The 15225-nt window shown below is 43.5% G+C and overlaps 1 protein-coding gene across 1 annotated transcript in view; it reads left to right on the forward strand.

Annotated features, from left to right (window-relative positions):
* LOC311497196 (low-density lipoprotein receptor class A domain-containing protein 4-like) overlaps positions 1-15225 on the forward strand; it is a 226217-nt gene that overhangs the window by 53329 nt on the left and 157663 nt on the right. Inside the window, exon 2 of the mRNA XM_084557387.1 lies at positions 14367-14454. The gene's annotated coding sequence lies outside the window, so the exon portion shown is untranslated. The remainder of the gene's footprint in view (positions 1-14366; positions 14455-15225) is intronic.

The raw sequence follows: 15225 nt of genomic DNA on the forward strand, positions 1-15225 counted from the left end.
TTTCTATGTTTGTCTGTGTGGACCTGTGCACCTGTGTGTGTACGTCTCATCATGACGCTGATTGGCAAAAGCATCCCCGTGCTCTGGCTTCCTGTCTGGCCCTATCAGATCAACACTTGAACCTGCCTCGCCGTCGACGCGTACGACTTCTGCAGACGGAAACCAAATGTCTGATAGTGAACCCTCTCTCCTCTCGCGCCGCACGGTTATCTTTCATAAATATGATGCATTCTTGCGCAGTGAGAAACAGATCAGTTCTTGAGCGGAGATGGCAGCGAGCTCTTGAGCATTCCTCTGTCGTAATCGTTATCGTTTTTTTAAAAAGGTGATTTATTCGTTCGTTCAGAACACATCAGCTGTCTTGGCAGAGCAGGACTGGGTTTTAGCTGCTCTTTACCACGGCGCAACAGAAGAACCCGGGGTTTGACGGCTGACGTGAGGCACATCCTGTCCTGAACTCCTTGGTGTGTAATGGTAGGAGGGAGATCATGGAAATAGTAGAGCAACCCAATGTCAAAAACTGAAGAACTCATTGACTATGAACACTGGGAGTAAGGAGAAGATATACGCATTGATTTTGAGAACAACCGACTTTGTGCTGGTATGAAAATACTCAGCGACAAACCTTGCTGAGGATCAAAGCCAGCGCCACGAGCCCAAGGCTTTATTAAACATTTTAATACCACAGTTGAAAGCAAAGCGGACAGTGTGAGCAAAGCTTGTGATTCAGTTGTCCATCAGGCATGAGAGCCGGGATGTGAGGAGGTGCATGTGTGTGAGAGGCACGTTTTTCATGGTCATGCAGTTTTGCATCACTGCATGGCTTCACACCCGCCACAGCACGGGAAAAGATCAGTCGAACCCAGTGCTTTGTTACGCTCTGCCAGCATTTTGGAGATTACAGACACACACACACACACACACACACACACACGTAAGCTAGTCTTTAATGAACTAAAAGAGTCTGAGTCACAGAGCCCCCTTTTAAACAGAAGCTTTTGAAGTTTTCAGGTCCGAGATGAAACATAAAGAGAGATTAAAAAGAAGTGGGAGACGGAGCGCTGACAACAAGATTTGAGTGGGGTGAAAGGTCAGGGAGGCTGGTTTGAATCAGAGCAGGAGGTGTTGGCCCTTCAGCAGAGAAAAGCTGGTCGAGTCTGGTAGAGGGACTGCAGAGCTCAGAGCTTTGCTGCTGGGAGGCAAAGAGGCAGGGGGACGTGGGAAAGCATTCTTTAATTTGACATCTTTATTGTTATTTTCTTGTCCTTTCACAACTCTCAATTGCTTCATTGTAGTATGAAACTGTTTTCCAAAGTTTATCCTGAGTTGGGTCACAGTCGCAGAAGGCTAAACACGGTAGTCCAGGTGTTCCTATGCCTAGCAATTCTTTGCAGTACCTCTTGGGTTATGCTAAGTAATCTCAAAGATGAGTTTACTCAGAACCTACAATGATCGAATAGGGTTGGATCACAGAAAGAAGAGAGCCTTCTGGTTCATCTCCTTCTTCATTGCAATGGTTTGGTGCAATGGCGCATCTTAGGATACCAAAGGACAAGCAAGCACCTTCCTAATATTGTGTAGGTCTCCCTAGTCCCTCCAAAACAGTTGGGACTCATCAGAGAATGGACATGGATCTTCTGAGGGTGTCCTGTGGCATCTGGCAACAGAAAGTTGTTAGTGGGGGACCTTTGGGTCCTATGGGTTGAGGGGAGGGGTCACTGTGGATCATCTCAGATTTGGAGGCCAGGTCAACACCTTGTTCTGTTCTTCATGTTCTAAAGCTTCTTCTAAAGCGTTTTTTTTGTGTGTGTGTTCCTGTGTCAGGCTGCATCCTGCTGGGAGTGTCATTGCTATGGGGTGGGGGTGCCTGGTCTGGTCTAGGTGGGTGCTACATGTCTAAGTAATGTCCACATGAATGTCAGGTCCAAAAATCCCAGCAGAGCATTGATTTTACACAAGATGGTTAATGGTATTTACTTTTTCTGTCAGTGGTTTTAATGTGGCTGATTTCCCCTTGATTTAGGAGTTTGTGATGAGCGTTTTTATTATTTTCTGAACAGAATCAATGATTTTTATATGTATTTTACTCTCTCGTCTTTAGAAGTGAGAAGTTCCAGTGTCAAACCAAGACATTACATTCGAGTCTAATAAAAATACACTCGTATATAAATGAAAACTCAACTGAAAACTAATTTTCTATGAGGATCCCTTAGATTTTCTCTTAAAAAGAATCCTCAGACTTTTTACATTTCACAAACTATTGCCTGCGACACTCTTTCTAAATGACCTCGAACATGTCATTTCTATCCCGCAGTTTCTTATTACTTATCGGCTGTATATCTGCAGTGAGCTAATATTGGACAAGCTCTAGACTGAAGTGCATAATTACTGCAGTCCAAACACTGCAGGTGTGCTGTAGGAATGACAAGGAGCCAAAGTCTATAAATTTTTATTTCTTGTCAAGTTCCATTTAGTCATGGCTTGAGTTTGATAAAGTCAGTTTAGTTTCTTTAACCTCTTGGTTTCGTTTTGTTTCCTCAGAGTTGTCAAAGTGACATGAGCAGCACAGCACCACTAAAATTCTGCGGAATAACACTGACAATGCGACTTTTGGGTTTAGTCCTTGTGGGCCGTACGACTGCAAACTGCTCAGGATCACCCCGATACTCATGAAACAGCTGCTTATTGCCAGATCTCAGGCAAATGCTCATGAATGTTTAATTCAGCTCAAATCAGGGAAGGCTGGGCATTTCTCCTTCAGTCATATTTTTCTAGGTTTCGCTCAAGGATCTTTGATCTGCAGTAAAAATCTGGGAAGTTCTCGTCCTTGTTGATCAATAGCAATTAAAGAGAAGAAAGATAAAAAAAAAAAAAAGCCAGACAAGGTGACTTTGAGTTCACACCCTCTCACTGCACAGCTCTCCTGAATAAACTGGACTCAAATGTACACTTATCCCAGAAGGCAATGTCGTTTTTCATGTGGCCCACCCCGGGGATAAAACCATCTCTGGTTAACTCATGCACATTTGTGTCTGTGATTCAGTTGTGGGTCGACAGTGTGTCAGGTAGCTGGATTCAATATTGGACACCTGTCAGAAGCAGTGACGCACACACAAACATATGCACACACACAGATGACAGGGTCATTGGTAGGGCAAGACCACGGTGAAGTGTGAAAGAGCTCCCCGGTTGCTCCATTACGACCCCACCCCTCCTCGTTACCCCCGCCACAATTCACCTTCTATCTTCTGCTATTTAACATCTCTCTGCCCCTGTTTCCGTTACCCTTCTTTCTCCCCCTCCCTCCCTCCTTCTGCCAGGTGTTGAATCCAGCTCTCTGCAGCCTGCGTGGGGCTGATAAAGCCGGGTTAGGTTATTGGAAGAGTCAGCGGGGCAGAAACAGAAACGCCACGGCTGGGTTTTAAATCTGAGCGCTGTCACCCGAGCACCGCTGGGCGACTGCTGCTCAGGGATACACCGAGTGTCTGGCTGTCTGGGTGAGTGGCAGGCTCGCTGGCTGGCTGGCTTGGCTGGCTGGGCAAGGAGCTGGGAATAGCTAACCTGCGGCGTGCTGACAGAAAATAGCCCAGCCCCTAGTGGGTAGAGCATGACTTTATAAAAACACGTACTAAGCCAGTGACATATGAACTGTGTATGAAGCTGAGCATTTAGGAGGTGTGTGTTATGCAGTGGCGTGCATTGAAGTGACAGCTGAGATTTTCCTGTGCTGTTTACATCGGCACAACAAAATATATTTTTTTAAAGTGCAGATTGAAAAGAAGGGCTGCAATGAAAGGTAATTCAGGTCAACTGTAATTATCTGATTGTTTTTTTTTACTTCATGATAAATGCCTTGTATTTGTGCACGTAAAACAAACTCAAAAACTCTGTTCATAAAGCTCTTAATGGTCTTAGTCCAAGCTATTTATCAGATATGCTCTTATCATACGAACCCCTTAGAACCTTCAGGTTTTCTGGTAGTGGCCTTTTAATAGTACCCAAAGTCAGAACAAAAACCCACGGTGAGGCAGCCCTTTATCACTACAGTCCCCATCTGTGGGACAGCCTGTCTGAAGACCTGAGGGCTGCAGAGAGTGTTGATATTTTTAAAAGCAAACTCAAGACCTACCTTTTCCAGATGAATGAATAAATAAAGGATCTCTTTTATTGCCATTTTTATCCTGTTATTAATGTAATTTTATCACTTTCTTTCCTGTTTGCCTTTTAGCATTTTTATTATTTCTAGTTTGATTTTTTTTTTTCTCACTTTGTGCTCTTATGTTTTATTTCATTTCTACTACTACTTTGGAGTTTATATTTATTGACTGATTCCACCGTGCCGTTGTTGGTTTTACCCAGCCTCTGGTGTTTCCTCACCTACGATAGCGTTTCCACAGTTCTTGCTCTCGTTTTAATGAATGCTGTTCTTATTTGTAGTGCTTCGCGGATTATTAAGTTTTGTGTGCGTCTGTGTATGTGTGGGTGTGTCTGTGTTGGGAGAGGGGTGCTACATTTTGTTTGCATGAAATGTGCTGTACAAATAAAGTCTGATTGATTGACTGGTAAAATACGTAGAGCTGCAACAAAGGATCTAATAAATGTCATTCAAACATAACTATGACTTATTGAAACACAATCTATGAATGGAAAAAAAAAAAACATTTTAAACTTGAGGTTTTAGCAAACAAGTTCAGATTTATTGAGTGTAATTAATTAAGATTAAGGTTAACTGAGGAGGTTCGAAGATACATTTTAGTACGACTCGTCTTTGGCGAAATTGCGGCAAAAGTTTCAGTCGCCGTTGTTGAAAATGAAGCAGGAATGGAAACAAAAATTTACCTGACTGGCAAAAAAGACACAGCGCTAACTAGCGTTTCGGCGGCTTTTTTACAGAGCGAGTCAGACTGACGAGCTGACGGGAAACTACTGTTTTTTACAACCTGGACCTTATTTCTGGCATAAAATACGATCATTTACTCACCCATATAACTTTTGTGTAATTTGTAGTTCTTTGGGAGATATTTTGATCTGCGTATATCCATATAGTGGGAGTGAATGGGGCACCGAAACAGCCTCTAAATAACACATTATCTGCCACGAAACGCGTTCATTTCACCAATATTTTGTTATGATATGCTAGTGCTATTCCGTTGAGTCCGGAGTTACCTGTTATCAATCAATCTACAGACCCCGGTTGATGTCTTCTGACCTAGATGATGTCATCTCTGAGCGCCGCACACACGCGACTGTCGGCTTGTTTACCTGTAATTTGCTACTTCTACGGTTCGTTCACAACTTTAGAATCGGAAAAATATTCAGCCATGTTGCAAAAAACTCGCAGTAGAAAATTACAGGTAGACAAGCCGACTGTCGCTGGTGCACACGGCGCTCAGAGATGACATCATCCAGGTCAGAAGACATCATCCGGGGTCTGTAGGTCACTCTACACATCTATGAGATATACGCAGATCTAAATATCTCCTGAAGGACTACAAATTACACAGAAGTTATATGGGTGAGTAAACGATCGTATTTTATGCCAGAAATAAGGTCCAAGTTGTAAAAAACAGTAGTTCCCCTTTAACAATCAGAAACATTAACATAAACGTCCAAATATTAAGCGGCTCAGCTACAGTTTGGAGTCACTTCAGTGTTAGTAAGTTTGCAACCACTGTGTCTTGTTCTTTTGTCAGGTTTGTTGTAATTGTTGGCGTTGGCAAAACAAAATGCGTGAAATAGATTGAGGATCATAAAATTTAACACAGAAAAAAACAATATATTTGGTCTTTATTAGTCATAGCAATCAAACTGCACATCTTGCAAGGAATCTTCTACACTTGAATTCAAATGTTGCATTCATACGATGCATCAAATGACTGCGCAGCATGAATGTTTTCTTTCGTATCGACAACCCCAGTGAGAATATGCTTCCCTCGGTCTCCCTCAGCTCTAAGATGCATTTTAGCTCATGGCCCACAACTTTCCCATTCCAGTTCCCTGTTATTACCTAAGGCTATAAAATCTCCCTCCACCTTCTACACACAGTATTCTACCCAGCAACAAACAACTAGAAGAGACCAGCTGGTGAACACTGGTGGAGCATCTCCCTCATTTGATCTAAAAATCCTAATTAATCCGTGTTCAGAATTTATTTACCCAGTCCTACCCCTGTAGTTACAGATGGTAACACAAAGTGCATTTTATTAAGAACAGTTACAGCTTTAAGTTCAGAACAGGGCGTGTGTTTACAATGGGAGACTAAAGGAGACAGCTAACAGTTTAATCTAGCCCCCGCCTCCACTTTAAGTAAATGCAGACACTTTAGTTTTCTGCCTTAATCGACATGTGATTGTTTCCTGTGAATCCCCTGGGTGCGGTTACAAGGGAGCCACACGAGATAGGCAAACCACTACACAAAGTGGCAGTTATATCACTCTAATACACTGAGTAACTAAAGCTCTGTCCTTTTTGGACTTTTGTGGGCGGAAGGACCAGGTTTAATTGATCTACCATGTTCATTAGCTCATCTCTAACTGTGTCTGTCTGCTGTTCTGTGCAGGTTTGGTGAGCAAATTTTACAGTGAGTTTTAACTTTTTGAGCCAGACAATGAGTTTAAATAGACGATAAAGCTGCTTAAATCCAAAGAAGAGGTGCATACTCTGCCGATAATTCTCTCTGGGCTCATCACTACAGGCAAACACTTTCACGTTGTCATCTGATCTCTTCTAAAAACATTAGTTATGGTTGATTTAAGAGTCAAAATATAGTTACTGTTGGGTGTATGACACTGGAAATGCTGAAAAAAACTACATAAGTACGCTGTTGCCGCATAAGTGGTTTACTCCTCAGCTGACCAGGGAGATCCTAACTCACCCTTCCCTCACCCTGTAAAAAGACTCTGAACGCAACGTAAAATGCAAACCAGACACCAGAGTTCACAGAAAATGGAAATAAATCACATAAACGGGCAAAATATCTCTACAGTCTTGCCTTTTATGGTTAAGACAGTCAAGGCCATGCCCCGCCCAAAGACACCTGCCACAGGGATTCAGAGGCGCGTAACACAGGCCTATATTATATTAGTTTGTCTTAAGTTATAACCGATCAGCCACAACATTATGACCACCTTCCTAATATTGTGTAGGTTTCCTCTGTGCCTCCAAAACAGTTGTGACTCATCAGAGAATGGACATGGGCCTTCTGAGGGTGTCCTGTGGTGTCTGGTAACAGGATGTTGTTTGGGGGGGGGGGGGGGGGGGGGGGCTCTGTGGATCATCCCACAGATACTTGATCAGTTTGGGATGGGGGGTGCCTGGTCTGGTCTAGGTGGGTGCCACATGTCTAAGTAACATCCACATGAATGAATGCCAGGTCCAAAAGTTTCCCAGCAGAACACTGAATCGTCACAAGATGGTCAATGTTATTCACTTCACCTGTCAGTGGTTTTATTGTTGTGGCTGATCGGTGTATGTTAACCTAATTAAATAATACTTCTATAATGTCAGAAAATCACCATTACTCTTTACAGAACCCCAGTTATTCTATATTAAACAGCGTATTCGACAACTTTTTGTGATAAATTACTTTTTGTGATAATCAATTATTCAAATTCTTCAAGTGGAAAGCATGAACGCATGTTGTATGTTTTTCTGGCTCTTATGAGCCGTGACACATGTCCCGGTCGTAGTGCTTTGCCACGAAGACGAGCGCATACAGACAAAAACTGATTTACCAATGGAGGAGACGTGATGGACCTGATGAGAGTGAACGGAGGACGGCCATGATGGCGGCACACGGCGCATCCAGAGACGTGATTTTCTTTTGTCTGGGAGGAAAATGAGGAGAGGGTGGGAAATAGCTGCCATAAAATACATCGGTGTAAAAGGGACACCCTGTTGTAAGAGGCGGCCAGACAGAAAATGACACTCAGACTACCTTCCCCATTTCCCCTCACCCCGTCTCCCCTACCGCCTCTCTCAGCGTCTCCTCCTTTCCCTCGTAAATGTTAACTCGCTAAAGAAAACAGAAGGGCTGGACCAGACAGCAGACAGTGTGTGTGTGTGTGTGTGTGTGTGTGTGTGTGTGTGTATACTGTATATCTGTGCGTGATGGGAGGCCTCATATTTACACATACACACACACACAACAGGGCCAGACAGTGTGTATGAAGTGCAGCTTCAGTGAGTCCATCAAGTGTAATGATTGCAATAAATTCCCTCCTGGCTGCTTCTCTCAGCATCCTCTCCTCTCCTCCCCTGCATCCCTTCATCACGCTCCCTTCTTCCCTACATCAAACACTCCCTCCCTCCGTTCCACCCAATCCGCCTCCATCCATCAAGCCCTCCTTCCCTCCATCATCCAGCCCTCCCTCCTTCCATCCCTCCTTTTTTCTGACTCCTTGCTTGGGTTTTCTACGTGATGTCTGGTGCTTCTGGCTGGGTGTGCTTCTCTCCTTTTTCTTCCCGTCATCCTTTCCTTTCCTTTCCTTTCCTGTCATTTTCTTTCCTTTCCTTTCCTTTCCTGTCTTGTCCTTTCCTTTCCTTTCCTTTCCTTTCTTTTTCCATCCTTTCCTCTCCTTTCTTGTCTTGTCCTTTCCTTTCCTTTCCTTTCCTTTGCCGTCATTTTCTTTCCTTTCCTTTCCTTTCCTTTCTTTTTCCATCCTTTCCTCTCCTTTCTTGTCTTGTCCTTTCCTTTCCTTTCCTTTCCTTTCCTGTCATTTTCTTTCCTTTCCTTGTTCGTCCTTTCCTTTCCTTTCCTGTCATTTTCTTTCCTTTCCTTTCCTTCACTTTCCTTTCCTGTCTTGTCCTTTCCTTTCCTTTCCTTTCCTTTCTTTTTCCATCCTTTTCTTCTCCTTTCTTGTCTTGTCCTTTCCTTTCCGTTTCTGCCCTTTCCTTTCCTTTCCTTTTCCTGTCATTACTTTTCCTTTCCTTCAAGTCCATTTCCTTTCCTTTCCTTTGTGTTCCCTTTCCTTCCTTTTCCGCCCTTTCCTTTAATTTTCCTGTCATTACCTTTCCTTTCCTTCAAGTCCCGTTCTTTTCATTTCCTTTCCTGTCCTGTCCTGTCCTTTCACTTTCTTTCCTTGTCCGTCCTTTCCTTTCCTTTTCCTTTTCCATCCTTTCCTCTCATTTCCTGTCTTGTCCTTTCCTTTCCATTCCATTTCTGCCCTTTCCCTTAATTTTCCTTCCCTTTGATTTCCTTTCCTTTCCTTTCTGCCCTGTCCCTTAATTTTCCTTTCCTTTAATTTCCTTTCCTTTGCTTTCCTTTCCTCTCCTTTCCTTTGCTGTCTTGTCCTTTCCTTTTTCTTTCCTTTCTTTTCCTTACCTTTCCTTTCTTGTTCTTTCCACTCCTTTCTCCTCTCCTCCTCCTGCTGCTGTTACAAACATGTTAGTAACAGCAGATGTTTAACGTGTGAAACTCGCTGAAAAGTTGGTCATGTCAAAAAAGACACACTTTCTGAAAAAGTGGAGCGAAAACCTAACAAAAACCTTGCCACAGGTGCTGAGTAGAGGGGGGAAAAAAAATCGAAATTGGTGGAGTCTGATCTGTGTTTAGAACATTTCTCTGGAAGATATTTAATTTATTAAATCGTCAGGGGTTCTTTGAATTAATGAATCCAGCATTGGTCGGGAGCTTATTTTTCTCGACTCTGTTCTCCTGCTCTGAAAGAGTACGGCGCCAGCAGGTTAGCTGCCTCTCCCACCGGCCTCCTCTCACCTTCTATCCTTCTTCCATTCCCTCCATCATTCACTCCTTTTTCCTGAATGCCCCCCCCGTATTCTCTGACTTCTGCACACCTCCATCATTCCCGTCTCTGCTTCCTTGTGGGCAGATAAATCATCCGCAGAGTGGCAAAAGCTGCAGTGACTCATCCACCATCCAGACCACCTCAGCAAGGGAGAGACACAGAGAGAAACAGAGCGAGGGGGGGGGGGGGGTGCTCAAAATGAAATTAATAGAGGGATAGAGAAAAAGTCAAACGAGTAAGAGCGGTTGTGAATACTAAAGTCAGCTACCGAGAGACAAACGGAGAAAGAGAGAGAGACAGAGACAGTGGGAGAGAAAGTGCTAAAAAAAGAAGTGAAACTCGTGGTCAGTGTGTGACAGACGAATGAAAAAGGAGGAGAGGTGGAGAGGAGGAGGGAGGATGGAAAATGCCCACAGTGACATGATATTGTGGGATTGTGTGCATGTGAAGGAGCAGGGGATGGGGGGGTTGGTAGCTGGATGAGGACTGAGGGAGGGAGGGGTAAGAATGGGTCGCCTCAGACAGAGAAAACCAGCTGATTGACAGGTGCGCTTTAGCCGTCTGCTGCTTTACCTGAGAGCTGCAGTCTGTGCGCGGTCTGAAACGCTGACATACGCTTCGCCTCAGCCTCATGAGCGCTGCCCACCGGCTGCTCTATGAACCAGTGACTGACACACATCGCCTGGACGCCCTCGCCAAGCACTCGTTACGCTGTGAATCGTTTCAAGCTCATTCAGCGTAGAAACTCAAGTTCCGCTCATCATTTAGAAATGAGTGTAAACTGAAGTTCAAAGTCATTTCATTCATTCATCTTCTGTAACCGCTTGTCCCTTTCACACTCACACTCACACCTACGGCCAATTTAGAATCACCAGTTAACCTAACGAGCATGTCTTTGGACAGTGGGAGGAAGCTGGAGTACCCAGAGAGAACCCACGCAGACACAGGGAGAACATGCTAACTCCACACAGAAAGGCTCCAGTTGGCCAGTGGATTCGAAACCAGAACCTTCTTGCTGTGAGTTATTATTGCTAACCACCACGCCAAGTCATTCCATGAGTTTGGAAAGACCATGTAAAATCGGACATATGATGCTGATACTACCCTACGTGTTGAATATACCAGAGAGGTCAACAAACGACAAGTCAACCATGGGAGTTATTGGCGTACAGACATTTGTATATAGTTAAACAAAAAAGTACATCTCAATTTTACCCCTTACGTTACATTTGCACTATTTGGGACTCTGGGAACACAAAGGACTTGTGATGTAGGCGACTTGGTGACAGAGAGCTCTTCTAATTGGCCGATCAGCTTAGCAAACCATAACAAAGGCAGAGGAGTGACGGAAGTAAACAAAGCAACCACGTTTGAACGGCAAACACAGAGGGCTCTTCTCGTTTTTTCATCTTCAGCTCGTCTGAATATTCAAATACATGTTCATGGCTCTTCGTAGGTTTCCTAACTACCGTAATAGCAGCAGCTCTTCCAGTTTCCCCTTCTCAATGACAAACACGGACGACTTCAGAGAGCGTACGTGACAGCTGGCCGTTTGCTGTAGTCTTTGTGGTGCGTTCAAGAGCAGCTTTTCTTCCCAGACAGACAGACAGACAGTCGGCCTTCGTTGTCTGCAGTTCTTTGTCGTAGACGGGTTAAAGGATGCTTGTTTCCCATTATGCACAGTTGAACAAGTCCACAGTCGGAACTCTGTGTCCATCAGCTACGCAGACCTGAAGGGTTCTGAAATACATTGAAATACACCGATCAGACACACTGACCATCTTGTGACAATTCAGCGTTCTACTGAGAAATTTTTGGACCTGGCATTCATTCATGTGGATGTTACTTAGACATGTAGCACCCATCTAGACCAGACCAGGCACCCCCACCCCATAGCAATGACACTCCTGTCACAGGCACACACACAAGGAACAACTCAAAAAAACATGAAGAACAGCACAAGGTGTTGACCTGGCCTCCAAATTCACTAGATCCCAAACTGATCAAGTATCTGTGGGATGATCCACAGTTGCCAGACTCCATAGGACACCCTCAGAAGGCCCATGTCCATTCTCTGATGAGTCACAAGTGTTTTCGGTGTAAGGAAAACATACATTTCATTAGCATTTAAGATGCTAATATAAAGTATTGAGAGGCTAATTCCAAGAAGAGTACAGAAACAATTACTTTTTTTGCATTTGTGAAGGGCAGAAAGATCTAACAGCAATAGAGGACGTTCTGTGATATTCTTTCTCCGAGCTGATCTTTCACTAGTAGTATGACATCGTAACCGTCTGCAATGTTTAGAAAAGAGGCCAATATGAGCTGTGATTGTTAGACTGTACATACAATCTTTTTTTTTTCGTGATAATAAATGTGGCAGAAGTGGTTCGTTGCTCGTTACCCTAATAGCTGCCTCAGATGCCCGTGTTTGGCTATCGATTCTCTTATTTGCACTTGCTCGGCTGCCTGTGTAATAAACATCCTCCACTCCGAAGGAATAAAACTCGAGACGGATAAAACTGTAAGAAGACCACGCAAACACACTTACACACACGCAAGCACACACTGAGAATATATGTGTTTATGTGCAAGAAAGGGAGAGAGAGAGAGAGAGAGAGAGAGAGAAGGAGAGTGGGCGAGAGAGTGAAAGTGGGGGTGTATCGACTCGTGAAAGTTGTGGAGAAGATGAAAAAGCGACGCGCCCGCCTCGGCTATTGCTCTGGAAGACATTTTTAGTCTGTTTTTCAATTTACAGTTAATGAGATTTTCAGCAGCCTCTCTCTATTCTGTTGTTAGTGTTTATCCTATCCTGTCTCCAAAGCCTCATCTTTTATACCTCTGCAGTTCACCCTGTCTGAGCTCGATTGGCTTGTTTGTATAAATAGCTTTCCTGCTGCAAACCCATGCATGTGTGCGTGCCTCGCTGTGAATGCAGTCTGGATTAACTTGTCTATACATGTGTGTAAATATACATATATATAAAAATATGATGTGTGTACAAAAGGGGCTGTAGTCCTGCCTGTATGTGTGTGTGTCTTGTAGCAGCATGCACCGAGACAATCTCTGTGTCTTCTCCTTCTGACATCCGCAAGACATTTGTTTTCATTTATCAACCAGCTAGACTCATATACAGCAGCTTCTTCCCACCGGCTCAGATTGGGAAGGAACTCTCCGCATTTATCCAGCTCCTCTCCCAGGGCTTTCTTTCACTGCTGCCTGCTGTTACACGCTCGGTTTAAGCTGATGCCGAAAGACAAAGCCATTGTGTTTTTGGCGTCTGCGCGTTGCAAAGTAATATCTAATCAAAGTCAAACTGGAAAAGGCACATCAAGTTGAAAGAAGTGGAAGAAAAAAAAAAAGGGGCCGCTGCAATTAAAATTTAAAGATGGAAAAATTATGAGGCAGATACATGTGAATATGTGTTCAACATGGTAATTAGGTAATCAGGTGCCTAAATTCTTGGCTCTGAGATGCTACTTTAATCATTCACACAGAACTAAGTGCACATTAGAACTAGCTCATTATTCTGATGTTTACCGGAGGAAAGGTTTCTACTTTCCCATCGGGGACGTCTGCAGAGAGGATATGTGTCATAGTTTGCAGCATCCTCTTGATGTGTTTGTGCATATTAATATCATATGAGTGATGCTGAAGACAAAGTGAAGTTGTGAGACTTGACTACCATTTGATGCATTTGTCTTCCATTACTGGTAATAAGGCAAAGATACCTAAAGAGCATATGCCGACTAACAGGATTGGAAGATAGTCATCAGACTCCTGGGAAATGTTGCAATCATGCAGGTCAATGAATTAAAAATAAATAGATAAGTGTCTCGGCCACGTTTGGATGGGGATCTTGCAGCCGGTTCATTTTTCGCATGATTAGGGTCCTCAACACGTGTCGCCGTTCAGTAATCTGACGGTTGTGTTGTCAGGCGTGATGCCAGGATGATGCCAACTTCAGTCTTTACACTTTTATTGACGTCAAACCAGTACGTGCGTTGATCGCAAATACCCAATGGATTGAATTCTTGAAATGCCAAAGATATGTTGAAGGTACTATTACAGAGCTCTTCCGTGTGACTAGTTCACAATTAAATCCCAGTATAGTTTTGAAGCCCCACTCAGACAGTTGGACATTACAGTTTGGATGTAAAGGATGAAATATTCCCTGGGGTTGCTAAACTTACAGGATATATCCCCGTAAAAGATGTGTACCTTAAGCAGGACAAGTTGAAAGTCCACAAATAGAAATACTAGAAAGAAAAAGATGCTTCAGACGGTCACATTTTTACGTTTTCTTCCAGCTGTTCTCAAGCTGTTAATGATCTATTCACTTTAAAGTAGAGTTTTTAGTGAGTATACTAAAAAACATTTTCAGCTGTAATTATTCCTAGGGAGGGGTTAGATAGACAAATAAAAAATTTAAGTCACAAACCTTAGCGGACACGTCCCCTAGGGAAGGGACTCCATTCTGAAGGTGTGTTATTTCTTAAACTGAACCTTTAAAGGTGTCTTACCTGTCTATAATTTGGTGTTTCTGTCTGTTTAAAGAAACCTATTCTCCTATCTCGCATTCTTCCCTGATGCTCAGTTGTTTGTTATCTCACACTGCAGGAATGGTCTGAAAATAACCATCTATAGCTCCACTCAGCGACGCCATAGCCCGGAGCCATGGGATCAGTGTGGGAATTTCTCAGCGCAGGTACACATTATCACTAATAACACATCTCTGAACCTTTGTTATGGGCATATGCAGGCTGGGGTTGGATGTGGTTTAATGACACTCCATGGATAGATCCTGTGGATGTGTGTTTGAGAGAGAGAAAGAGAGAGAGAGAGAGGGGGAGGATGCGTGTTTAAAGATTATGTTTGCTTGAGGTAAAGAAGCCCTGTTTATATTTGTAAGATGAGTCGAATGCATCAGGCTGCTGGGAACAACCTGTGCGCTCGCGTGCGATTTAGCGTGCATGTGTGTAAATGCAGCCTTCCACCATACGAGCATACGAATGCACACACACCGCCCGAGTCCCTGTGAGGTATTTATTACGGGGCAAACATACTGTATCATTACCGGGGTCCTGTGAAGGTAATAGGAAACAGAATGAGTCATCATATAGGATGTGATTGCGGTGTGATACAGAATGACTAGAGCCTCAGGCCTGGCGCTGGAGTAGTGGCTCATCTTCCATCGCTTCCTTCCTCCTTCCACTCCCTTCTTCATATGAAGGAAGCTTGCTGGAGTTTCTTCCTGACGGTGTAACAGGCAGAATGTTTCATAAAAAATAAAAAAAGATATCAATAAAAGTTAAAGTGAAATTAAAATTCATATTTGCTAAAAACAAATAACAATGCCACGCTGCTCAGTGTTCAAAACACAACGACTTTGCTAATGTGGCTAATGCTACACCTCATTGTTCTGTGTGGGAGGAACACTGAACAAATAGATTTGACTATTTTTAGGCCTAATCTTGAT

Source organism: Chelon labrosus, assembly GCF_963514085.1.
Source record: "Chelon labrosus genome assembly, chromosome: 12".
Taxonomy (NCBI): Eukaryota; Metazoa; Chordata; class Actinopteri; order Mugiliformes; family Mugilidae; genus Chelon; species Chelon labrosus.